The 13,634-nt window shown below is 42.7% G+C and overlaps 1 pseudogene; it reads right to left on the bottom strand.

The window, feature by feature from the left end:
* Positions 1–12,133: 12,133 nt before the first annotated feature.
* Positions 12,134–13,342, bottom strand: LOC143963930 (olfactory receptor 11L1-like; annotated as a pseudogene).
* Between the last annotated feature and the right edge of the window lie 292 nt (positions 13,343–13,634).

Genomic DNA, 13,634 nt, shown 5'->3' with positions numbered 1-13,634 from the left:
AGATCATGCTTCTGTAATGGCGCACTTCTATGATCTGAAAAAATAATATATAGAAGTTAGGCATTTTCTTTTTCATCATCAGCCCAGTTGGTTGACGAAGCCTATATCAGAAGCCTTTGAAAAGCCTTTAAAAATGTATTTGTTATGTTTTTGTTCCGTCTTTGTATTTAATCAACCTTTTTACATGGTCCAAGATTCTCACAGATACTGTTCTGCTTCCTTGAAAACAAATTCCAAAATATTTTCTTTATCAATTGTTATTTCATCTTCTGTTGTTCTGTGCAAGAGTGGTAATAAAACAATATAATAAATGTGTTCTTCTTAAGTACATCTCCTTCCTTAATTTTCTTCTTCTTGGTTGGAATCCTTGCTGACAATATAACCCAGCACCAATGGCGGCTGGTGCTAAACTTTTTTGGGATGGCAAACGAACAACCCCCATGTCTGCCTCCATGGTCCTCCGTACTCACCCCTCCACAGTCCCCCCCACAGCCGCTCCATGGCTTCCTAGGCTTCTTCAGCTTCTCCTCACGTCCAACCTGATCCGCCTCCTGTCCTGATTGGCTGGGAGGAGAAGCCAGAAGACAATAGTGAATATTGATTCTCTAATGTCACAAGTGGGTGGATTTGGGGAGCAGTGCGATGCGCCTGAGCCCAACCTTTTTCAAGTCAATTAGCACCTCAGGCTCTAATCATGTACCTTGAAAAAAAAAAAAAAAACTCATAGCAAGCTATGAGTCCAGTGCCCTGCATGTATCCCCACATGCGAACTAGGGGGGCAGTGTCCCTATGCCCCTAATGGACCTGCTACTCATGCCCAGCACTGTTTTAAAGTTAAAAGAGTATAAAGCTTGTTGTTTTCATAGTCACCAAAACAAAACATCAAAGAAAGCATACACTTTTTTAAATCTAAATAGCCAAACAACTTCCCAATGTAATAATAATATGTTCTTAATATAATAATAAAGCACAACATCAAAAAAGTAGTATATTGTAGCTTGGCAGTCATTAAAGATTATGGTGTCTGTATCTAGGGGGGTGAATGTGTACACATATGTGTGCACACTTAATTGCGCATTTGTGCCTGGGTGCAAGTTTTCGTCCAATAATTTTGATAATGCACATACCATGTTGTTAGACAATTCTAACATAGTTTTAGAATTAATAATGGATTTTTTTAGTATATTTAGTTAATAATGTGTTTTCCATATGTGTTTTTATACTATATATATATATATATATATATATATATATATATATATATATATATATATATATATATATATATCATATACACATACATTTTTTATATGCTTTTATATTATCTTATCTTCTTAATCTTGGTCCCTTGCATTTATCTGATACATAATTTTTTTTTGTAATGTTCATAGTCATACATATCTTAAAAAATAAAAATAAATAATCTATATCTATTCCTAGTCCATCCTCTATATATTTTTTTTCTTTTTGGTACATCTACATACATGCAGTCATGGTGTCAGGTCTCCTTGAGGCCAGGTGACAGATGCACCCCGTAGGGATGAGTGCGCCGCAAGGTTGTGGACCCTATGGCTGACTGCTGCGGTTGGGGGGTCAAGGTGATAGGAAGGCAGGGACGCCAGAACACCAAGATGGATCCCACCAGGGTTAGAGCGTAAGATTCCCTGGGGCGCGGAGTCTAACAGCCAGCAGGTGTTCACCAGAGCCTCGAGTGGTGAGGATGGACTTGACTGCAACTGGCTCCAGGTCGCGACCCCCAGGGTCCCCCAGCTCACACCAGCAGTAGGCAACAGGAGGATAGGGGTGGTGAGGGACAAAGCCAAGGTCGAGGCCACAAGCAGACAGGAATAGTCAGGGACACGCCAAAAGGTCAGAATCACAGGCAAACAGGGATAGTCAAGGACACGCCAAAGTCGGTAATGGAATAACAGCAGAGCACATGGCAAGTAACAGGAAGCTAACACACAAAGGTTGATCAGCAGGATTGGCCTGCAGTGCACTGGTTAATATAGAGTTTTCTGATAGGAGCTAGGGTGGAGCCATGCCAGAGGATGGATTATAAAAGCAGTCAGATGAGGGTCGGCTGGTCTCTAGAAATGAACACATGGAGACAGGTAAGCAGACGAACTCTATTGCATAACCATGACAGTACCCCCCCCTCTTACGAGGCCTCCCCCTTCCCCACCTGGGACCAGGTTTAGAGGGGAACTTCAAATGAAACTTCCTCAACAGACGAGGTGCAAAGACCTTGGAAGCTGAAATCCACGACCTCTCCTCAGGACCAAAACCTTTCCAGTGCACAAGGTACTGGAGAATGCCTCTACAGAGTTGAGAATCCAAAATTTGGCTAACCTCGTACTCCTGATCATCCTCAGAGACCAGTGCTATGGTAGAGAGAGGACGAGAGAACTTATTGAGGACTAAATGATTCAGAAGGGCAACATGGAAGGAGTTAGAGATTTTGAGGCTTTTGGGATTCTGGAGCTTGAAACAAACTGGATTCAGTTTTAGAAATTATGGTGTACGGACCAATAAATCTTGGGGCAAATTTGAGGGAAGGAACCCGGAGTTTGAGTTCCTGGTGGAGAGCCAGACTTTGTCTCCTGGCTGAAGAGAAGGTGGCTTACGCCTGCGACGGTCAGCAAAACTCTTGAATTTGTTGCAGCTTTCTGGAGGGAATCATGAACGTCAGCCCACATGGAATTGAATGATTCCTGAACAGTAGCCAAAGCTGGAATGTCAGAAGAACAAGTCATAGGAAGAGGAAGCTGAGGATGTCTTCCATAAACAGTGACAAAGGGTGTTTTCTGAGAACTGACGTTGACATGATTATTGTGAGAGAACTCAGCCCACGTAATAGTGATGCCCAATCATCATGATGGGTAGAGACCAAGGTATGGAGAAAGACCTCCAACTCCTGATTAACTCTCTCAGTCTGGCCATTGGATTGGGGATGATAAGAAGAGGTAAAATCCAAGGTAATGTTGAGGGATTTGCAAAAGGCTCTCCAAAAACGAGAAGTAAACTGCACACCCCTGTCCGAAACGACATGAGAAGGAACACCATGAAGACGGAAAATCTCTCGTACAAAAATTGGAACCAAGGCAGAGGCAGAAGGGAGACCAGGAAGAGGAACAAAATGAGCCATCTTGGAGAACCGATCAATTACTACCCAAATGGCCGTATTATTCTCCAACAGTGGAAGATCAGTGATAAAATCCATGGCGATATGAGACCAGGGCTCCTTAGGAATGGGCAAGGGCATGAGAAGACCAGCAGGGGCTTGAGTGGAAGATTTAGACTGAGCACAGACGTGACAATACTTAACATAGTCTTTAACATCGGAGCGGAGATTAGGCCACCAGTAGTGATGACTGATGAGCAGGAAGGATCGGAGGAACCCAGCATGACCTGCCACCTTGGAATCATGTCCCCAACGAAGGATCTTAGTTCTTAACTCTGTGGGAACAAAGGTCTTACCAGGAGGAATTTTTGATTCCAGGGTGGTAGAATGGGCAACAATGCATGAGGTAGGAATGATCGGCTCAGGATCAGGGTTGGACTCCTCGTCCAAAGTGCCAAATGACCTAGAGAGCGCATCAGCTTGACCGTTGCAGGAACCAGGTTTGTACGTAATCGTGAATTTAAAATGAGAAAAGAAGAGACTACACCTGGCCTGTCTGGGGTTCAGACGTTTAGCATTCTGTAGGTACTGTAGATTCTTATGATCAGTAAAGATCGTTATGGAGTGAGGGGAACCTTCCAAGAGATGACGCCACTCCTCCAATGCCAATTTAATTGCGAGAAGTTCCCGATCACCAATGGCATCATTTCTCTCTGCCTGAGAACATTTTTTGGAGAAGAACGCACATGGTTGACATTTCTTCTCAAAGAACTGAAGAAGCACAGCTCCCACCCCCATCGAAGAAGCATCTACTTCAATAAAAAAATGGGTCCTCAGGATTTGGTCTCCTCAAGAGAGGTCCAGAGACAAAGGCCTGTTTCAGATCGTGAAACGCAGAGACAGCCTCGGGAGGCCAGTCTTTGGCATTCGCACCCTTCTTTGTCAAAGCGTTAATAGGCGCGGCAATGGAAGAGTAATTCCTTATGAACTGCCTATAATAATTTCTGAAGCCAAGAAAGCACTGTGTGGCCTGGAGGCTAGCGGGAAGGGGCCAGTTGGTAATGGCTGAGACCTTTCCGGGATCCATGCGAAGACCTGCACTAGAATCAAAACATCCCAGAAACAGGACCTCGGAACATTCAAAGGGACATTTCTCTATCTTGGCATAGAGATTGTTCTCTCTAAGGCGCTGAAGTATGGTGCGTACATGGTTTCTGTGAGCAGGCAGATTTTCGGAAAAGATGAGCATATCATCCAGATAGATGACAACAAAATGGTACAGTAGATCCCTGAATATTTCATTGACAAAGTTCTGGAACACAGCTGGTGCATTACACAAACCAAAAGGCATAACCAGGTATTCGTAATGCCCGTCCCTAGTGTTAAATGCGGTCTTCCATTCGTCACCTTCCCATATTCTAATGAGATTGTATGCACCTCGGAGATCCAACTTAGTGAAAATGGAAGCCCCCTTCAACCTGTCAAATAGTTCAGATATTAGAGGTAAGGGGTATTGGTTCTTGATCGTCACAGCGTTTAAACCTCTATAGTTGATGCAGGGTCTGTGGGTACCATCCTTTTTGGCAACGAAAAAGAACCCTGCTCCTGCAGGCGATGAGGATTTCTGGATGAAACCACTCTCCAGATTCTCGGCGACATACTCAGACATATCCTGGGTCTCTGGAATGGACAAAGGGTAGGTACGACCCCTGGGCAGGGTTGCTTCAGGGACAAGGTCCATAGCACAATCAAAACATCTGTGGGGAGGAAGCACCTCAGCAGACTTCTTACAGACCAGACCTGCGGGGATAGCTCTTCCTGCTAATTCGTCCTTCACTTCAATTACTTCTTCAATTACGCTGTGAGGATACGGAACTGAAGTGCATATTGTCCAACTGAACAAGATTCTTGGCAAAGGTGTAAAAGGGCACTAGCCGCAGAAGAAACCTGAGCTGGCTCCTCGAAGATATTACGAAAGAGCTTCAAGAAGTTGGACAGGCTGGAAACCACTGGATCATTTTTCTCCCACAGGGCAGCAGCCCAGGCTAAAGCTTCATCGGAGAGGAGGGAAATTATATAGGCTACCTTTGCCCGATCAGACAGAAAGTTTTGAGGCTGGAGCTCAAAATGAATGGTGCATTGGCTGAGGAAGCCCCTGCAGGCCTTGGAGTCCCCAGAGAAATGGGATGGAGCTGGCAGAAATAATGAATGCGTGGATGCGACTGGTGCGATAGGTGCAGTTGCAGACTGTACTTGAGGCTGCAGGTTCGGGGTCCCCAAGGAAGCCTGTAGCTGCTCGAAGCGGGAAGCCAGATCTTGAAGGAATCGCATCACCTGAGTCTGATTCGATTCCTGGGTTTTAAGTCTCCGAACTATGCCCTGCAAATGATCGACTGCAGGAAGTGGCACGTCAGCCAGGTCCATGACTGATCAAACTGTCAGGTCACCTTGAGGCCAGGTGACAGATGCACTCCGTAGGGATTAGGAGTGCACCGCAAGGTTGTGGACCCTACGGCTGACTGCTGCGGACAGGTGTTAAGGTAATAGGAAGGCAGGGCCACCAGAACACCAAAATGGATTCCACCGGGGTTAGAGCGTAAGATTCCCTGGGGCGCAGAGTCTAAGAGCCAGCAGGTGTTCACCAGAGCCTCGAGTGGTGAGGATGGACTTGGCTGCAACTGGCTCCAGGTCGCGACCCCCAGCTCACACCCGCAGTAGGCAACAGGACGATATGGATGGTGAGGGACAAAGCCAAGGTCAGGGCCACAAGCAGACAGGAATAGTCAGGGACACGCCAAAAGGTCAGGATCACAGGCAAACAGGGAAAGTCAAGGACACGCCAAAGTCGGTAACGGAATAACAGCGGAGCACAGGGCAGGTAACAGGAAGCTAACACACAAAGGTTGATCAGCAGGATTGGCCTGCAGTGCACAGGTTAATATAGAGTTCTCTGATAGGAGGTAGGGTGGAGCCATGCCAGAGGATGGATTATAAAAGAAGTCAGGTTAGGGTCGGCTGGTCTCTAGAAATGAACACATGGAGACAGGTAAGCAGACAAACTCTATTGCATAACCATGACACATGGGCAAAAAATATTGGCACCCCCTGAATTTCTGTGAGATCATGCACCACTTCTCCCATAAAATTGTTGCATTTACAAATGTTTAGACATTCTCATGTTTATTTCTTTTGTTTGTATTGGTATGAGACAAAAAAGTGGAGAAAGAAAAAGCCAAATTTGACACATTCCATGCAAAACTCCAAATATGGACTGGACAAAATTGTTAGCACCCTGAATTTAATATTTGTAGCACTCCCCTTGGAAAAAATAACTGAAATCAATTGCTTCTTGTAACCTGTAACAGATGAGTTTCTTACACCTCTCTACTGGAATTTTATAAGAAGAACACATTATATATATATATATATATATATATATATATATATATATATATATATATATATATATATATCTTTCCAATAGTAAAGGCATGCAGAAGCAAGAGGAGGCTGACCCACTTCATCTTGCTGGGGCCTAAATTGACAATAGCAAGAGACTGGAAGCAACAAAGTAACCCTTTGTTCCAGGAGAATATGGTCAGCATACTACGGGACTACTACAGTTAAGAGGTCTGAGGCCATTTGGGAGCTGTGGGCCAACTACATGCGCGTTCCTCTGACTCCGTAGCTTTGAATGAGTTTGTATGGAAATTCTGTGAGGACATCTACACTTATACTTCTCTACATCTCTATTAACTCCACTCCTTCCTTTTCCCTACCATCACTTCTCTTCTTTTGTTGTTCGATTACTTATGGTTTAGATACTGTATGGAATGTCTCATTTTAGGTAGGTGAGAGACACACATCAGGTCATCACAAGGGGACAACTCGGTTTCCTCTAGATATACAATGGACGGTTCCATTCAGGAGCAGCCACGCACCTCTTGACTTTTTTTGTGTGCTGCCATTCCTGAATGCTGATCACCTGATAATATTCCTCTTGGATCCCTGTTCTCAGGCTACTTGGTGTTATGATTGACTGTTTTTACTGGACAGGCCTCATTACACTCTATTTTAAGATACAAGGCCAAGGGAGCCCTCATCCCATGATAGGAGCCACACCCTGGGCAGGTTCAACCTGACCCTCATTGGAGAGGCAAAATGTAACTTATTTCCACATCTTCTCTTCTCTATACCATGTCTGGTTCCTATATACCTTTCTAAAAGGTCTCAGATACATCTTCTAGGCAATGATTGGTCATTTTCTATTTATGTCCCCATCTGATATCCTAGTACAATTGCCCAACCTGGCAAGTTGTATGTCCTCACTTTGTACATATATTACCCTTTTACTAATACACATACAGTATTCTACTTGTCTTCATATGTCACTATGTAATGTGGTTCTGTATTGTAAACTTTGTCATTCACGTTGCATTACTAGCTTCTTTTTTCTGTTTTGAACCTTAAACAATAAAAACTGAATGGAAGAAAGAAATTTGATTTATAAAAAATGTTATTGGATTTTTGTATTTAGTTGTTTTATAGCAGAAAGTAAAAAAATATTATTATATTAAATTAAATTTGGGTACATCGCTGCATGACCGTGCAATTGTCAGTTAAAGTAATACAGTGTTGTATTGCAAAAAATGGCCTAATCATGAAGTGGGGTAGATCTTCAAGTGGATAAGAAAAAATAAATAATCAGATTTACAAGTGCATCCAGAAAGTATTTACTTTTTCCACATTTTGTTATGTTACAGCCTTATTCCAAAATGAATTACATTTATTATTTGCCTCAAAATTCTACAAACAACACCCCGTAATGACAATGTGAAAGAAGTTTGTTTGAAATCTTGGCAAATTTATTAAAACTGAAAAAAACAAATAAAGAAATCCCATGTACATAAGTATTCACAGCCTTTGCCATGCCACTCAAAATTGAGCTTAGGTGCCTCCTGTTTCCACTGATCATCCTTGAGATGTTTCTACAATTTGATTGTCCACCTGTGGTAAATTCAGTAGATTGGACACAATTTGGAAAGGTACACACCTGTCTATATAAGGTCCCACAGTTAACAGTGCATGTCAGAGCACAAACCAAGCCATGAATTCCAAGGAATTTTCTGTAGCCCTCTGAGATAGAATTGTATTGAGGCACAGATCTGGAAAAGGGTACAGAAAAATGTCTGCTGCATTAAAGGTTCCAGTGAGCACAGTGTCCTCCATCATCTGTAAATGGAAGAAGCTTGGAACCACCAGGACTCTTCCTATAGCGGGACGCCCAGCTAAACTGAGTGATCAGGTAAGAAGGCCAAGAACCCGATGGTCACTCTGAAAGAGCTCCAGCATTTCTCTGTGGAGAGAAGAGAAACTTCCAGAAGAACAACCATCTCTGCAGCACTCCACCAATCAGGCCTGTATGGCAGAGTGGCCAGACGGAAGCCACTCCTCAGTAAAAGGCACATGACAGCCCACCTGGAGATTGCCAAAAGGCACCATCATGAAAAAAAACATTTTTTAGTAACAATCAGTGTCAACTCACTCTATACCAACATTATACAAGAGGATGGTATTAGCAATGTAGAATGGGTTCTGCCAGTGGCGTTACTAGGCGGGTAAGGGGGGTGCGGGCCACACCCGGGTGTCATCTGCCAGAGGTGTGTCCCTCAGCACGGAACAAAGCCGCCTCCCCCTCCTCTCTGTTTATATCCACAGAGGAGGAGGAGCCGATCTCGAGGCACACACACCACTGTGTGTATATATATGATTGTCTGCTGTTCTAAGGTATGTAAGGGGGGTGTCTGTACTGCTGGGGGGGGTCTGCACTGGTGGGGTGTCTGTAACTGAGGGGGGTCTGCACTGAGGGGGAGGCTGTATTGTTGGGGGGTCTACACTGGGGGGTCTTCACTGAGGGGGTGTCTGTACTGTTGGGAGGTCTGCACTGGAGGGTCTGCACTGAGGGGGTGTCTGTACTGAGGGGGTCTGCACTGAGGGGGTGTCTGTAATGCTGAGGGGGTCTGCACTGGGGGGTCTGCACTGCGGGGGGTGTCTGTAATGCTGAGGGGGTCTGCACTGAGGTGGGGGTGTCTGTACTGAGGTGGGGGTGTCTGTACTGATGGAGGGGTCTGCACTGAAGGGGTGTCTGTACTGAGGGGGAGAGGTTTATACTGAGGGAGGAGGTCTATATTGATGGAGGGTGGTCTGTATTGAGGGAGGGGGATCTATACTGTGGGAGGAGGGTCTGTAGTTAGTGGAGGGGGGTCTGTACTGAGGGGGGACTATAGTTGGTGGGGGAGTGACACCATTTTTTTCCCACCAGGTGACACCAACCCTAGTGACACCACTGGGTTCTGCAGACCCAAACACAGCTAAAACAAGCCCAGATTAACTATATTTTAGAAGGCCTAAGGATGGCAATGAGACTGAACTTCTTTTGGTACAAGGGAGAACATTACACGCAAACTAAGGGAGTAGCTCTGGAGGCCAAATATGCCCCCAGCGTCACAAACCTGTTTCTTAATAGATGAGAGGAGGAACAAATTCATGGTGTGAGAAGAGAAAATCTAAACATCTCCCAAAATGAGACCAGGTGGATCTTTACTTTAGACACCCTTCAGCCTAAAGGCCTGAACATTGACATAGATTTAAACTGCTTCCTCCCCAACTTCTAATTTTATCTCCTTCTGTCAAAGTTTTTACTATAAAAGGGTCCCTTATCAATTATGGTCCTCATCATATGTTTTTAAAGAATTTCTGTATGCATGTGATACATCTGGCATATATTTCTCAGCAATTTTAGCTGTTTGTGGCTTTATGTGATTTGCAGCGTTTTTTCTGCAATTTTTTGCAATTTTTGGCTTTTTTGCACTTTCGCCGCAATTACACCCCCCTTCTTTTTCCTCCTTTTTTTCCTATTTCTCATGATGTTACTACACTATACATCAATTCCACCTTTAATCTAAGATGCCACTAGTAAAACACCATTACACTATTTTGAATGATGAAGGCATTTTTGTATAAATGCACTCTACAATTTTTAGCAATTTTTTGCAATTTGCGACTTTATGCAACTGGCTGCGATTTTCTGCATTTTTGAATGATGAAGGCATGTATAAATACACTTTACATACTTTTTTATCATTTTTTTCATGCGACTTGCTGTGATTTTTTGCTTTTTTTAAACTTTTTTGAATTTTTTATTGCAATAATATCCTCTTTACTTTTGTGTCCACCTGTGGATGTCCCTATATATCCTCTAACATCATTTTTTACCTTTACCTGGACTTTACTAGTCCAGCAGAATATCATAATGCAATTATATTTCTTACCCATTTTTATAATATTGTGCATTATGATATGTATTTTGGTATTATGCGGTGTGTCTATTGCAACTTGGAGTTAAGTAGTCCTTTTAAAATTACCCCTCGTCATGTTGTGAGTAGTGTTGTCTATTGGCAATTTAAATCACACTACTAGCAATAGCATCCGCCATGCCAAAGCCTGGACTAACCAAAAATTGGCGCGGTCACATGGCCATCAATTTAGGGCACACCTCATACCATATAAAAACAGGATGGTGTAGCAAGATGGCACCGCTCCAGATGACGCCCCATTGACGAAACAGGTAGGGCAGGACTATACCATGTCATTGCATCCCTTCCTGTTTCGAGCCGTGGAGCGCAGATCACTCCAGTTTCCTGTTTTTAAATACTGTTTTCACTTTTAATGATTTTTATTAAATGTGAGTACCCATCAGTATTATTAATACATTTTTGGATATTTGTATGGTATCACTCTATGGAGTCTCTTTCCTCTCTACATGTGGGCAACATCTAAGAGGTTAACAGAGAGGAGACCACTTACATCGCAGACAAGGAGGCACTTGGGGAACACAGGACAGGAAATTTCCTCCCACTCCACGGGCTACACAGTGGCTCATAATGTGAAGGTGAAATACCTCCTTGTGGGGTGAATAATAGCAGTGAGTGTGTTTCTTATGGGACACTGTTTTCTAAGAAGCACAGAACAATTTGAAGGAGCACATTGTCACTTTATTGGACTTTTTTTTTTATATATTATGCATATTTCTGAACCCAGTTTCACAGCAACAATATACACCAGTCATATATGTTGGATTTTTTTGCACAGAAATGTCACTTTGAATTACAGAATTGTGTTTATTTTATTTTATTTTTGTTTGAACATAACAATTTGCATTATGTATAAGCGGTTAGGAAGTTTACACAGTATGATTTTTTGTGGATTCTTGTGAATATACAAATAATTATTTTCTGCACTTTTAGTCACTTTTTGCACTAAATGCACCCTTCACACACACCCCTCAAGTATTTAGAGGTTGTAGGTCACCTCTCAATAAGATCAGCGACATACCTATCCCCTCTTTTTCAGGGGGGTACAATGTACCATAAGACGGGATCTGAGGGCTACCTTGTTAAAGGGGGCATATGGATCCAGCTAAACCCCCCACCCGCAGACTGCCACAACCACCGGCCAGGGTTGTGGGGAAGAGGCCCTTGTCCCGATCAACATGGGGACAATGTGCTTTAGGGAGGGGGGGGGCCATGATGAGGGTATGTGGCCTGGTATGGTTCAGTAGGGGGGTGCTTGCTCATCCCCTCCCTTTCCTGACCTACCAGGCTGCATGTTTGGGTTAAGGGTCTGGTATGGATTTTTTGGGGGGAACACCATGCTATTTTTTTAAAAAATGTTGGCATGTCCCCTCCAAATCCCTACCATCTCAAAGGGTCTGGTAAGGTTTTGTGGGAATTTTTTTAGCCATCAAATTGTTTTATTTACTTCCATCTGTCAGTGGGAAAGCCCGCTGACAGCTGATGACTCATCGGTTGTTAAGGACGCCGACCCGCTCCTTAGCAACCAGCTATATACAGTGAATGTATAGCCCCAAAAAAAACCACACAAATTGCAAATTGCGACAAAATCACGCTAAAAGCGCAGTACTTGCATTTTGGATGTGGGTCCATTGAAGTCTATTACATGCAAAACACAGCTTTTTGTGAAAAAAAAGTCCCCAACCCTTTCCAAAAACATAGATGCACTAAAATGAATTGATGTGAATGTGTTCCATGTTTAAAAAAAAATGAAATGCATTTCTGCAAAAAGCAAAAGCATCAACAAATGTATAAGTGTGAATCAAGCCTTATGGATTTCATCTTTGATACAAAGATCTGAAAACCAATTTCAATTTAAACTCACTAAATTATTATTTTATGACTATTTACTGATATGCAATTGCAGACAGTGGTTGATGATTTTAGCTACAGCTTTTTTTAAGTCTTTATTCCTCAGGCTGTATATAATTGGATTCATGAGTGGGGTGATCACAGTGTACAGTAATGACAAGAATTTAGTGCTACCCCCTGACTATCCTCTACTAAGTACCAAATAAACACAAACTAGAGTACCATAATAAATGCAAACAATAGTCAGGTGGGAGCTGCATGTTGAGAAAACTTTTTGTCTGCCGGTAATAGATGGGATTTAAAAAATGGTGATTATAATATATACATATGATATAATAATAATAAAAAAAGGTATGACAGCAAGAACAAAATTCATTATTGTCACTTCAAGTAGAACATTAGCAATATCAGAACAGGAGAGTTGTAGGATTGGATCAAGATCACAGAAAAAGTGATCGACAATATCGGGACCACAAAAATCCAATTGTGATACTGTTAAAGTGCTAATCAATCCTACTAAAAGACTTAACACCCAACATATGATAATCATCAACCAGCAGAGATGGACGTTCATTAATAAAGTATAATGCAATGGTTTACAGATGGCCAAATATCTGTCATAACACATCACTGTCAGAAGAAGACACTGAAGACCTTCCAAAACAACAAAAGAAAAAAACTGGGTCATGCAATCAGAAAACGATATTATGATCCCTTTCATTAAAACAGTATGGAGTGTGTTAGGAAGAATGTCAGTTACCAGTAACATATCTGATAGAGACAGCTGGGAGAGGAAGAAATACATGGGAGAATGGAGGGATTTGCTGTAGGACACCAATGTGATGATCAGGAAGTTTCCATATATTGTCAAACAATAAATCAAAAGTAAAAGAAAAAAGATTAGAAATGTTATGCTGTGTGGAGTCTGAAGTCCTAATAGGTGGATCATGGTAATACGGGACACATTTTTCTCGTTCATAACCTGAAGAGAGTACAAAAAAGGAAAAAGATTTGTTATTAATAATAATAATTAGGTAATCCTAACTAATTTGTGCTGAAATATTTAGGGAAAGTTGTGCAAAGATATATAAAAGTGCCATAAGCCATACACCACACTATCAAAGGCTTGTAGGAATTTGACCATCACTACTACTTAAGCTTGTTGGACATCCCAGTGGCAGAACTACCAGCATCACAAAGGTTGCACTTGCTACTGGGCCCTGGATTTCCACCAGTGTTGTGGGTCCCACCTGCCCCAAGAGCCCAGACTGTGGCTCCCCAGCTGC

Source organism: Lithobates pipiens, unplaced genomic scaffold (assembly GCF_037356315.1).
Source record: "Lithobates pipiens isolate NorthernLeopardFrog02 unplaced genomic scaffold, aLitPip1_a1.2 Scaffold_8, whole genome shotgun sequence".
NCBI lineage: Eukaryota > Metazoa > Chordata > Amphibia > Anura > Ranidae > Lithobates > Lithobates pipiens.
This window is presented reverse-complemented; position numbering and strand designations above follow the sequence as displayed.